The sequence below is a fragment of the Vicia villosa genome, unplaced genomic scaffold (assembly GCF_029867415.1).
Source record: "Vicia villosa cultivar HV-30 ecotype Madison, WI unplaced genomic scaffold, Vvil1.0 ctg.000634F_1_1, whole genome shotgun sequence".
Taxonomy (NCBI): Eukaryota; Viridiplantae; Streptophyta; class Magnoliopsida; order Fabales; family Fabaceae; genus Vicia; species Vicia villosa.
Window position 1 is genome coordinate 301,746 of NW_026705285.1, and position 12,637 is coordinate 314,382.

Consider the following 12,637-nt stretch of genomic DNA (forward strand, 5'->3'; position numbering starts at 1 on the left):
ATATTGCTGCTGATTGTAAGAGGAAGAGTGTGACTTGTTACAACTGTGGAGAAGAGGGTCACATTAGTCCAAATTGTACCAAGCCAAAGAAGAACCAATCGGGAGGAAAGGTTTTTGCTTTGACCGGGTCAGAGACTACTCCAGAAGACAGACTGATTAAAGGTACGTGTTTCATTCATGGCACACCTTTAGTTGCAATTATTGATACTGGAGCAACTCATTCTTTTATTTCTTTGTATTGTGCTATGAGGTTGAATCTTGAGATATCTGATATAAATGGAAGTATGGTTATTGACACTCCTGCGTCGGGTTCAGTAACTACTTCGTCTGCATGCTTGAATTGTCCGGTTGACATTTTTGGCAGAGAATTCGGGATGGACTTAGTGTGCCTTCCGTTGAAACAACTCGATGTAATCCTGGGAATGAACTGGTTGGAGTTCAACCGTGTTCATATCAACTGTTTTGCGAAGACGGTAATTTTTCCCGAAGAGGTTAGTACTGATAATCTGGAAATGACAGCTAGACAGGTGAATGAAGCTATCGAGGATGGTGCAACAGTGTTTATGTTGTTCGCATTGATGAATGTGAAAGAAAAAGTGGCGAGTAGCGAATTACCTGTGGTGTGTGAATTTCCAGAAGTTTTTCCAGAAGATGTGAATGAATTACCACCGGAAAGAGAAGTGGAGTTTTCTATTGATTTAATTCCGGGAACTAGTCCAGTGTCGATGACACCGTATCGTATGTCGCCGTCTGAGTTGGCCGAATTGAAGAAGCAGTTAGAAGAATTGCTGGAGAAGAAATTCATTCGTCCTAGTGTTTCTCCGTGGGGTGCGCCTGTGTTACTAGTGAAGAAGAAAGAGGGTTCGATGAGGCTGTGTGTAGATTACAGACAATTGAACAAGGTTACTATCAAGAATCGGTATCCTTTGCCGAGGATTGATGATTTGATGGATCAGTTGGTTGGAGCGCGTGTGTTTAGCAAAATTGATCTGAGGTCTGGGTATCATCAGATACGTGTGAAAGATGACAATATTCAGAAGACTGCTTTTAGAACAAGGTATGGACATTATGAGTATTCTGTAATGCCGTTTGGAGTTACTAATGCACCTGGTGTTTTTATGGAGTATATGAATAGGATCTTTCATCCTTATGTAGATAAGTTCGTGGTGGTGTTTATAGATGACATCCTAATATACTCTAAGGATGAGGAAGAACATGCTGAACATCTCAGAACGGTATTGGAATTGTTAAAAGAGAAGCAACTTTTGCCAAACTGTCGAAGTGTGAATTCTGGTTAGGGGAAGTCAGTTTTCTTGGGCATGTGATTTCTAAGAATGGTATTGCTGTTGATCCTACAAAGATAGAAGCTGTGTCTTAGTGGGAAGCTCCAAAGTTAGTGTCAGAGATTCGTAGCTTTCTTGGTCTTGCAGGTTACTACAGAAAGTTTATTGAAGGATTTTCAAAGTTAGCTTTGCCGTTAACTAAACTAACCAGGAAGGGACAAGCTTTTATTTGGGATGCAAAGTGTGAAGAAGGATTCCAAGAGCTGAAGAAGAGGTTGACTAGTGCTCCTATCTTGATTTTGCCGAATCCGACAGAATCATTTGTGGTTTATTGTGATGCATCACTGATGGGTTTAGGTGGCGTATTGATGTAAAATCAACAAGTAGTCGCTTATGCGTTGAGACAACTCAAAGTACATGAAAGGAATTACCCGACTCATGATTTGGAGTTGGCAGCTGTAGTTTTTGTTTTGAAGTTATGGCGGCACTATTTGTATGATTCGAGGTTTGAAGTATTCAGTGATCATAAGAGCCTAAAGTATCTCTTTGATCAGAAATAGTTGAATATGAGACAGAGAAGGTGGTTAGAATTTCTGAAAGATTATGATTTTGGTTTGAATTACCATCCGGGTAAGGCAAATGTTGTTGCTGATGCATTGAGTAGGAAGACCTTGCATATGTCTATGCTAATGGTGAAGGAATTGGATTTGATTGAACAATTCAGAGACTTGAGTTTGGTGTGTGAAGGTACTCCTACTAGTGTCAAATTGGGTATGCTGAAGCTGACTAGCGGTATTCTTGAAGAGATCAGAGAGGGTCAGAAAGCTGATGTTGAATTGATCGATAAGTTGACTTTGATTAATCAAGGCAAGAGTGGTGAATTCAGAATTGACGAGAATAGTATACTGAGGTTTGGTGACCGAGTTTGTGTTCCTGATGTTGCTGAACTACGAAAACGTATTTTGGAAGAAGGACACCGTAGTGGGTTGAGTATTCATCCTGGTGCTACCAAGATGTATCATGATTTGAAAAAGTTGTTTTGGTGGCCTGGAATGAAGAAAGAAATTGCTGAGTTTGTGTACTCTTGTTTGACGTGCCAGAAGTCAAAAATTGAGCATCAGAAGCCATTTGGGTTTATGCAACCGATGTTTATTCCTGAGTGGAAGTGGGATAGCATATCGATGGATTTTGTTTCGGGTTTGCCGAGAACTGTCAGAAATTGTGAAGCTATCTGGGTCGTGGTGGACAGGTTGACGAAGTCTGCACATTTTATACTAGTGAGAATGGATTATCCGATGGAGAAGCTAGCTCAGTTGTATATTGAGAAGATAGTTAGTCTACATGGTATTCCTTCAAGTATCGTGTCAGACAGAGATCCGAGGTTTACGTCTAAGTTCTGGGAAGGTTTGCAGAAAGCTTTGGGTACTAAGCTGAGACTAAGTTCTGCTTATCATCCGCAGACTGATGGACAGACTGAGAGGACGATTCAGTCGTTAGAGGATTTGTTGCGTGCTTGTGTGTTAGAAAAAGGAGGTACTTGGGATAGTTATCTGCCTTTGATTGAGTTTACCTACAACAACAGTTATCATTCGAGTATCGGTATGGCTCCGTTTGAGGCTTTGTATGGTAGGAGGTGTAGGACGCCGTTGTGTTGGTTCGAATCTGGTGAGAGTGTTGTGATTGGTCCGGAAATTGTACAAGAGACCACAAAGAAGATTAAGATGATTCAAGAGAAGATGAAAGCTTCTCAGAGTCGTCAGAAGAGTTATCATGACAAGAGGAGGAAAACACTTGAGTTTCAAGAGGGAGACCATGTGTTTATGAGAGTTACTCCTATGACAGGTATTGGTCGGGCATTGAAGTCAAAGAAGTTGACTCCACGTTTTATTGGACCATTCCAAATTTCTGAAAGAGTGGGAGAAGTGGCATATCGTGTCGCTTTACCGCCGATGCTTGCAAACTTGCATGATGTGTTTCATGTGTCTCAGTTGAGGAAATACATTTCGGATCCGTCCCATGTGATCCAAGTAGACGATGTACAGGTAAAAGACAACTTAATGGTTGAGGCATTGCCTGTGAGGATTGAGGATCGAAGGCTGAAGCAATTGCGTGGTAAGGAAATAGCTTTAGTCAGAGTAGCTTGGGAAGGACCGGCTGAAGGAAATGTTACCTGGGAGCTAGAGAGCCAGATGAAGGATTCTTATCCAGAGCTCTTTACCTAAGGTATGTTTTCGAGGACGAAAACTCTTTTAGTGGGGGAGAGTTGTAACACCCGTATAATTTTAATTTTAATTTAATTTGAATATTAGATTAATAATTATTATTATTATGGATTTTATGAAAATAATGGAAAATGATGGTTGATGGCATTTGGGCCATGTGTGAGATTAGTAAGAAGAGGGGGTGTGGTGTAGTAAAGCCCTTACTAATTTAATATTATTTTTCATAAAATAATTAGAATTGGGAAAGAAAGAGCAGAACGTGAAAAGAGAAAAGTTGGAACACAAAGAACGTAGAAGAGGAACAAAGAGGAAGAGACCAAAGAGCACGAATTTGGCTAAGGTAAGGGGGGACTCTTCCAATTATCATCTCTTATTGTGATTATAGATGATTGGTGAATGATAGCTGTGTTGTTGATTCAATTTGATTTGTATGTCAGAGTTAGGTTTTTGAGTCCTAAGAATTGGTTTAGATTTTGGAGTTTTGATGTATGAATTGATGAAGGATGATAGATTAATCCGTATGAATGAATTCTATGAATAATAGAGTGAAAGTTGGACTGTTTTAGACTCAAAATCGGGGACCGGTATGAGTAAGAACGAGTGGGTTTTGGACTGTTACGAAGTTGCAGGTTCTGGACATTTTTCTGGTGTTTCACGTATGAAACAATGCCATACGCGTATGGGATGAGGTCATACGCGTATGAGGGACATTCCCCAAGGGCTATACGCGTATGATACGCAGCTGCCCTGTCCCAAAGTACCTTGTGCTGGTGATTTGCGTATGAGGAGCGTATGAGGATGCTCATACGCGTATGGAAAATTTTAAAGAGGAAATTGAATCTGGTGATACGCGTATGGCAAGGCTGATACGCGTATGAGGTTGCTTCTAGGCAAAATCTGGTTCTGGTGATACGCGTATGGACGCGTATGGGCTATGGGTGATACGCGTATGGACTTGATGATACGCGTATGGTTTCTGTATGTGAAATTTCTGTTTTGTGATTTTTCTGGAAAGTTCAATGATGTGTAACTTTCGATCTGTAGGCCTGTTTTGTATGCTGTTTGAGACTGTGTAAGCCTTGTGATGTGATTCTGTGGTTTACTGATGATTGATTGTATTGAATGATGTTAATGTATATATGAACATGCTTAGTAATGATGATGATGATGATGATGAAATGAGTATAGATGATGCTACTCATAAAGTGGAGATGATGAAAGTATGTTATATATATGTTTGCATGCATTCATAAGCATTGAAGAGGACTGAATCCTAGATGATGAGAGGATTCAGTGAATGGCAAAATTCCCACTGTGTGGAATTTGTGCTGGCAGGGCCGTATCTGGATGATGATAGATCGGTCGGTGGGTGATTCCCATTGATGATGATTGATACCACATGCATAGAGTCAGTTGCATTCATTTGCATGGATTTGATAACATGACTATATGTATACTCTTATATTGTTGTGATGATATGTGTATGTATGTTGATGGACGATCTGGATATAGATGAGTTGGGTGGATAATATAATTGTTAATGTACTGTTATTTATAATGCAATAATATTTGTTAATTGCGAATGAGACTCACCCTTACACTATATTTTTCAGATTGAGGATAGCGGCTTCGACTCGGTGAGGATTAGCTTATGAGTCAATGTGTCGGTTAGCGTCGGGTCATGCTCTGATAGGTGTAACACTGGGGAACGCTATTTTTAGTTTATGACATTAACTCTATTTTATTTATCTTATTTGAGGATTAAAGCATGGATGATGTAATGCTAGTTTGATAACATATTCCGCTGTGTAAACATGAGATAGTTGATTTATGAGTTATGTTAGTATGTTTCTTCAGTGAATGCATGACTTGTGACCGATGTGGTTTATTTTTATTTATTAATTGTGACGCCCTTGTGCATGTTACTCTGATTTAATTTGATTAATCGCCGCGGGGTTTAGAAGGGTGTTACACATATATCCTGGGTCTATGTTCCAAGACCTGGTGCTTAAATCCGGCGGAGAAGTCAAGTTTGGAGGAGATCAGAAGGGCAAGATTATTGGCTCCGGAACCATAAGTATTGGTAACTCTCCTTCCATAACAAATGTACTTCTTGTAGAAGGATTAACACATAACTTATTATCCATAAGTAAATTAAGTGACAATGGTTATGACATAATCTTTAATCATAAGTCTTGCAAGGCTGTAAGTCAGAAGGATGGCTCAATCCTATTTACAGGCAAGAGAAAGAACAACATTTATAAGATTGATCTTTCTGATCTTGAGAAGCAGAAGGTGACTTGCCTTATGTCTGTTTCTGAAGAGCAATGGGTCTGGCACAGAAGATTAGGACATGCTAGTTTGAGAAAGATTTCTCAGATTAACAAACTAAATCTTGTCAGAGGACTCCCTAATCTGAAATACAAATCAGATGCTCTTTGTGAAGCATGTCAGAAGGGCAAGTTCTCCAAACCTGCATTCATGTCTAAGAATGTTGTTTCTTCCTCAAGGCCGTTAGAATTTCTGCACATTGATCTATTTGGCCCAGTCAAAACAGCATCTGTCAGAGGGAAGAAATATGGATTAGTCATCGTAGATGATTATAGCCTTAGGACATGGGTAAAGTTCTTAAAACACAAGGATGAGTCTCATTCAGTGTTCTTTGAATTCTGCACTCAGATTCAATCTGAGAAGGAGTGCAAAATCATAAAGGTCAGAAGTGATCATGGTGGCGAATTTGAGAACAGATTCTTTGAGGAGTTCTTCAAAGAAAATGGTATTGCCCATGATTTCTCTTGCCCTAGAACTCCACGGCAAAATGGAGTTGTAGAGCGAAAGAATAGGACTCTACAAGAAATGGCCAGAACCATGATCAATGAAACCAATATGGCTAAGCACTTCTGGGCAGAAGCAATAAACACTGCATGTTATATTCAAAATAGAATCTCTATAAGACCTATTCTAAATAAGACTCCTTATGAATTGTGGAAGAACAGAAAGCCCAACATTTCATATTTTCATCCTTTTGGATGTGTTTGTTTCATTCTGAATACTAAAGATCATCTTGGTAAGTTTGATTCTAAGGCACAAAAATGTTTCCTTCTTGGATATTCTGAACGCTCAAAAGGCTACAGAGTATACAACACTGAAACATTGGTTGTAGAAGAATCAATCAATATCAGATTTGATGATAAGCTTGTTCTTGAAAAGCCAAAGCAGGTTGAGAATTTTGCAGATATAGATATTGATATATCAGAAGCTGTAGAACCAAGAAGCAAAGTTTCAGAAGCTGAAAATCTCAGAAGTAAAGAATCAGAAGATCAAGTTGCTGCATCTTTAGAGAATCTCAGAATTTCTGAAGAGCCAATAGTCAGAAGATCTTGTAGACTCACCTCAGCTCACTCAGAAGATGTGATTCTTGGAAAGAAAGATGATGCTATCAGAACCAGAGCATTCCTTAAGAACAATGCAGAATGTCAATTAGGTCTTGTTTCTTTGATCGAGCCAACTTTTGTTGATCAAGCTCTAGAAGATCCAGACTGGATAATTGCTATGCAAGAAGAACTTAATCAGTTTACAAGGAATGATGTATGGGATCTTGTTCCTAGACCAAAAGGATTCAACATCATTGGTACAAAATGGGTTTTCAGAAACAAGCTTAGTGAGAAGGGAGAAGTGGTAAGAAACAAAGCCAGACTGGTGGCTCAGGGATATAGTCAACAAGAAGGAATAGACTATACAGAAACCTTTGCACCAGTGGCCAGGTTAGAATCTATTCGTCTATTAATTTCTTTTGCCACTCAACATAACATCACTCTATATTAGATGGATGTTAAGAGTGCCTTCTTAAATGGTTATATAGATGAAGAAGTTTATGTTCATCAACCTCCTGGTTTCAAAGACTCTAAGTCTCCAAATCATGTTTTTAAACTAAAGAAATCATTATACGGATTGAAGCAAGCTCCTAGAGCTTGGTATGAATGTTTAAGTTCTTTCCTTCTGGATAATAGTTTCACTAGAGGAAAAGTGGACACTACTCTCTTTTGTAAAACCTTTAAAAAGGATATTTTAATTTGTCAAATATATGTTGATGATATTATATTTGGAACATCTAATGCTACACTTGGAAAGGAGTTTGCTAAGTCTATGCAGGCTGAGTTTGAGATGAGCATGATGGGTGAACTCAAGTATTTTCTTGGGATTCAAATCAATCAAACATCAGAAGGAACGTATGTTCATCAAACCAAGTATGTGAAGGAACTTCTAAAGAAGTTTAATCTTTCTGAAAGCAAAGAAGTAAAAACTCCTATGCATCCAACGTGTATCTTAGGTAAGGATGAGGTAAGTAAGAAGGTAGATCAGAAGTTGTACAGAGGTATGATTGGATCTCTCTTATATCTTACTGCTTCTAGACCTGATATTCTATTCAGTGTTTGTCTGTGTGCTAGATTCCAATCAGATCCTAGAGAATCTCACTTAACTGCTGTTAAGAGAATTCTGAGGTATTTGAAAGGTACTACTAATGTTGGTTTAGTCTACAGAAGATATGAAGAATACAACTTAGTAGGATATTGTGATGCTGACTACGCTGGAGATAGAATTGAAAGAAAGAGTACTTCTGGAAGTTGTCAATTTCTTGGAAGTCATCTGATCTCCTGGTACAGCAAGAAGCAAGCTACCATTGCCCTATCTACTACAGAAGCAGAATATGTTGCTGCTGCTGGATGTAGTACACAGATGCTATGGATGAAAAGTCAGTTAGAAGATTATCAGATATATGAGAGTAACATTCCTATCTTCTGTGATAATACTTCTGCCATATGTTTATCTAAAAATCCTATTTTACATTCCAAAGCTAAACATATTGAGATTAAACATCATTTCATCAGGGGCTATGTTCAGAAGGGTGTTCTCTCTTTAAACTTTGTGGATACAGACCATCAATGGGCTGATATCTTTACAAAACCCCTTGCTGAAGATAGGTTTAAGTTCATTCTGAAAAATATCAGTATGGATTTATGCCCAGAATGAGAAGATGAGAAGATCTTATGTATGGTTATTCTCTGAAATGTGTTGGGACTATGTGTTTATAAGAAGTTCTGATTATGATCAATTAGAAGTTCTGATTCTGTTATTTCTAACGTTTCATTATCTAAGTTGATTCAGAATCTCTTTTAAAGCAAAATAGCTGTCACCAGTCTTTCCAGAAAATGAACACGTGTTCACTATTTTTGGACAAGCATGCGTGCAGTTGAGGAGACGTCGCCCTAGGTAATTGTGCAAATCATTTCATTTTGTCACTTTATCTCTCCTAACGTCATTCCTCATTAAATGCTTTGATTTTATATTTTATTTCTTTATTATATTCATTCAAACACCCATTGCATTTTCTTTTCAAATTCGTTCCTATATAAGTTCTTTTTCACAACAATTTGTCTCTTTACATTCTCTCTCTACATACTTTGTCTTTATTTGTTCATCTCTCTCTTTCTGCATTCAACGCATAAACCCTAGTTTGTGTCTGAAACTTAGCATCTCATCATGAATCCTTCATCAAGTTCCTCAAACCAAGCAGAAGAAATGTCTTCCTCTCAACTGGTTTTCAACAAGCATAGGTATGCTCCTTTGAAGACCTGTTCCATTCCTCCGTCAGAAATGGAAGTTCTCTGTGAGTCCTCGGTGGATTTTGAAAATCTGAAAGCATATGGTTTCAAACCTGATGCAAAGATAATGGCACAAGGATGGTCAAACTATCTTGATAGATTGGTTGGACCAATTTATCCGACTCTTGTGAAAGATTTCTAGGCTCATGCAACCGTTACTCCAACAACTGCTATCATATCCTTCGTGTTAGGGCATGAAGTTGTGATAACTGAGAAGTTGATAAGGAAGCTGTACAACTTGGATGATGAAGAAAGAGTCACTGGTCCTCTTCATGCCAGAGTTAGTTGGCTACAGGTTGAGAAACAAATATCGTGTGCTACCGGTATTGAATCTCATAAAACTGGTACACTGAAGGCGTTCTATCAAGTCTGGGCTGAGATTATTCTGGGTTTTCTTCACCACAAAAGAAAATCGTTCTCCTCCTCTTACATCAGTCCTGATCACAAGTATACTCTCTTCTGCATTGGAAGAAGAATTGAACTTAACATCTCCAACATTCTTTTTCAGAATCTGAAGTTGGCTATTGAAGAGTCAAGAGATGAAGAACGTGAGAAGTATTCTCATCTTCAAAGAAATGTTGTTCCTTTCGCCAGAATGATTTCAGACATTCTGATAGAAAGTGATTTGATGGAATCTCTAAAGACCATTGGGACGTCTAAATTCTTTAAAGTCACTCGGGGTGCTATCTTCAATGGTTTTGATCTGCTAAGAATGGAACTTATAAAGGAAATAACTTCTATTCCTTTTGTCTTCCCTGATATTCTGACCAGAAGAATTCCAGTTGAAGGCTTCGCTACTTTGTTCCAAGCAGAACTTCACAAGGCTGTTAAGCACTATTTGGAAGCTTCTGTAAGAACTCAATCTTCTGTTGATCCTGCGTGGATTCGTGGAAGAGTGCTTCCTTCTCAAGCTGACCTTCAGAAGAAGGATAAGAAGAAGCAAGAAGCAAGGCTGAAGAGAAAGGCTGCAGAAGAAGCTGCTAGGGAAGCTAAGAAGCAGAAGGTCACTTATGACCCTCTTAAAGTTGATTCTTTTGAAGCAATAAGAACGGGTAACTTCTCCAGGCAAGTATATCAACCACCTTCGTCTGAATCTCAATCTTCTATCCAACCTCCTCCTTCTGAACCTCACAACACCTTCACCATTCCAAATGTCCCTCAATCACCTCCTTGTACACAAACTCCTACCCCCATATCACCTCCACCAAACAGCTTGCAAACACCATCATCGTCTCAAATTCTTAACCCTACCCCCATAACTACCATTCTACCCACACCCACTGATATACCAATCTCATCAACCATCTTCACAGATATTCCATCCTCTTCAACCACAACAGTTCCACCTGTTATATCCCATCCCTTTCCTACCAGAAAATCCAACCCATACTGCCTTCTCTACCCAGACTACAAATTCACCTTCAATCCTCCTGAACCTGAACCTCACATCTACCTGGAAGTGTTCAGACATGATGTTATTAGTAGGTTGGATCTCTTGAAAGATGCCTTCTTAAATAATCTTGATGATGTCTCTAGTAGAAATCTTTGGAGAAGCTTTCGCCAAGATTTTCAAGTTGGAGCTATGGCTGTTCAGAAGAGACTAGTGGCTGCTGCACCTGGATATGCTGGATTTCTTCTTGAAGTTGATGATGGAAGATATTTTCATCCTATCAGAAACAGGAGAGTTCTTGAGGAGAAGATGTTTGTTGATGAGTTGCTGGACAACCCTTGCAGAGACATTGTGGTCTGGAGACCTAAGTATCCAGTTCTGACTGGAGACCTAAGTATCCAGTTCTGACTGGAGACTTCAAGTGGTTATTTGACTTTCTGAGGGAAAATCCTTCTGAGAAGGACCCTGATATGGTCATCCCAGAAGTTGTTGATCCTCCAGAAGTTGAAGGTCCTTCTGCCCCAAGGAATCTTGCTGCCATTCTTCAAGCCCTTGAGAATGGAGATTCTGATCTTCCTGCTCCTGAGTACGAAGAAGATGCTTCTATGGGAGAAGCTGATGCTGAAGATCGTCCTGCTGAGACTATTCCTACTGAGAAAAATCATGATGATGATCTGACAATGGAAGCTGCTGCTGAGAATGTTGTCCCTCTGGACAGAAGCTGTGAAGCTTCTTCTGGTGAACCCTCTCTTCTGGTGAAGACTCTAGAGGTTATTCAGAAGAACCAAGCTGAGCTAGCTTCTTGGATGAACAGGCAAGAGGACACCAATGCTGAGTTTCACTCTTTCATAGAGAGGCAGACTGAGAGCAATGCTGGGATTCATGACATGCTGGCCAAGATTATGTCTAAGCTAGGGTCGTCTTAGTCCTTTTGTGTCTTAGTTGTTTCGTTATTTTTCTGCATCTGTCTTCTATGCATCTTCCTTGTATTTTCTGACAATTCTTCTTAGCTATCAATGAAATTATCCTTCTTTTCTCTCATATTGTTCTGTTTTTCATCTGAATCTTTTGTGTTTTTTTGATGTTATGACAAAAAGGGGGAGAAAATGTGATAAATGATCTGATTTATATTATCAGTTGTTGGGAGAAAGTCTCTACATTTCTAACAAGAATCTGCGAGTTCTGTGTTTTTAAGTGTTTTGCAGAATTGAAGACAATCTTAAAAGCTCAACATGAGAAGCAAAACCATGGGAAAAGCAATTCTGTAAAGAACATGCTCATGGATTCTGAAGCAAGCTGAGTGCTATGAAGCTTCAAGATCAGAAGCAAGAAGGAAGAATGTTATGATATTCTGATGATATAATATGCTCTAACTCTTTCTTATTCCTTAAATGTTCCAATGCATGTTTATTATTCTAAATATGCCCTGAAACATTAATGTTTATGCTCTGATACATATTATATGTTCTGATACATATTTTATGTTCTGATTCATTCATGCTCTGACTTTTGTCGTGTAGTTTGTTTTTGTAACATTTCAGAATGTAGAGATGCTCTGATGATGCTCTGGTACATTCAACAATGTTCTGATACAATCTAGCATGAAATGATCCAAGAAGATATTCAAGCTCTGAAGCTGTCCTATGGAAGCAAGAAGCAGAAGCTATGAATGTTCTGTAGATCCAAGCATATGTGATCGTCTCAACTGAAATGGAAAATACTCAGGGAAGTCCTTTTATTATAAAATTCTTCCAGTACTTATTTCAGAGGGAGATTATTTATCTCAGGGGGAGATTGTTAATCTCAGGGGGAGACATATTCACACACTATGTTTATATGCTTATGCTATAACTGTGTAATTGTCTTTAGCCGTCTGATATTCTGATTGCAAATTCATATCATTTATATATGTTTTTATCATCATCAAAAAGGGGGAGATTGTTAGAACAAGATTTGTTCTGATCAATATTCTTAGTTTTGATGATAACAATGTATATGAATTTTGTATGAGATAATGTGGTACTCTAATTCTATGCAATTTCCATTTCAGGAATTATACAAAGAGTATGCACAAAATCA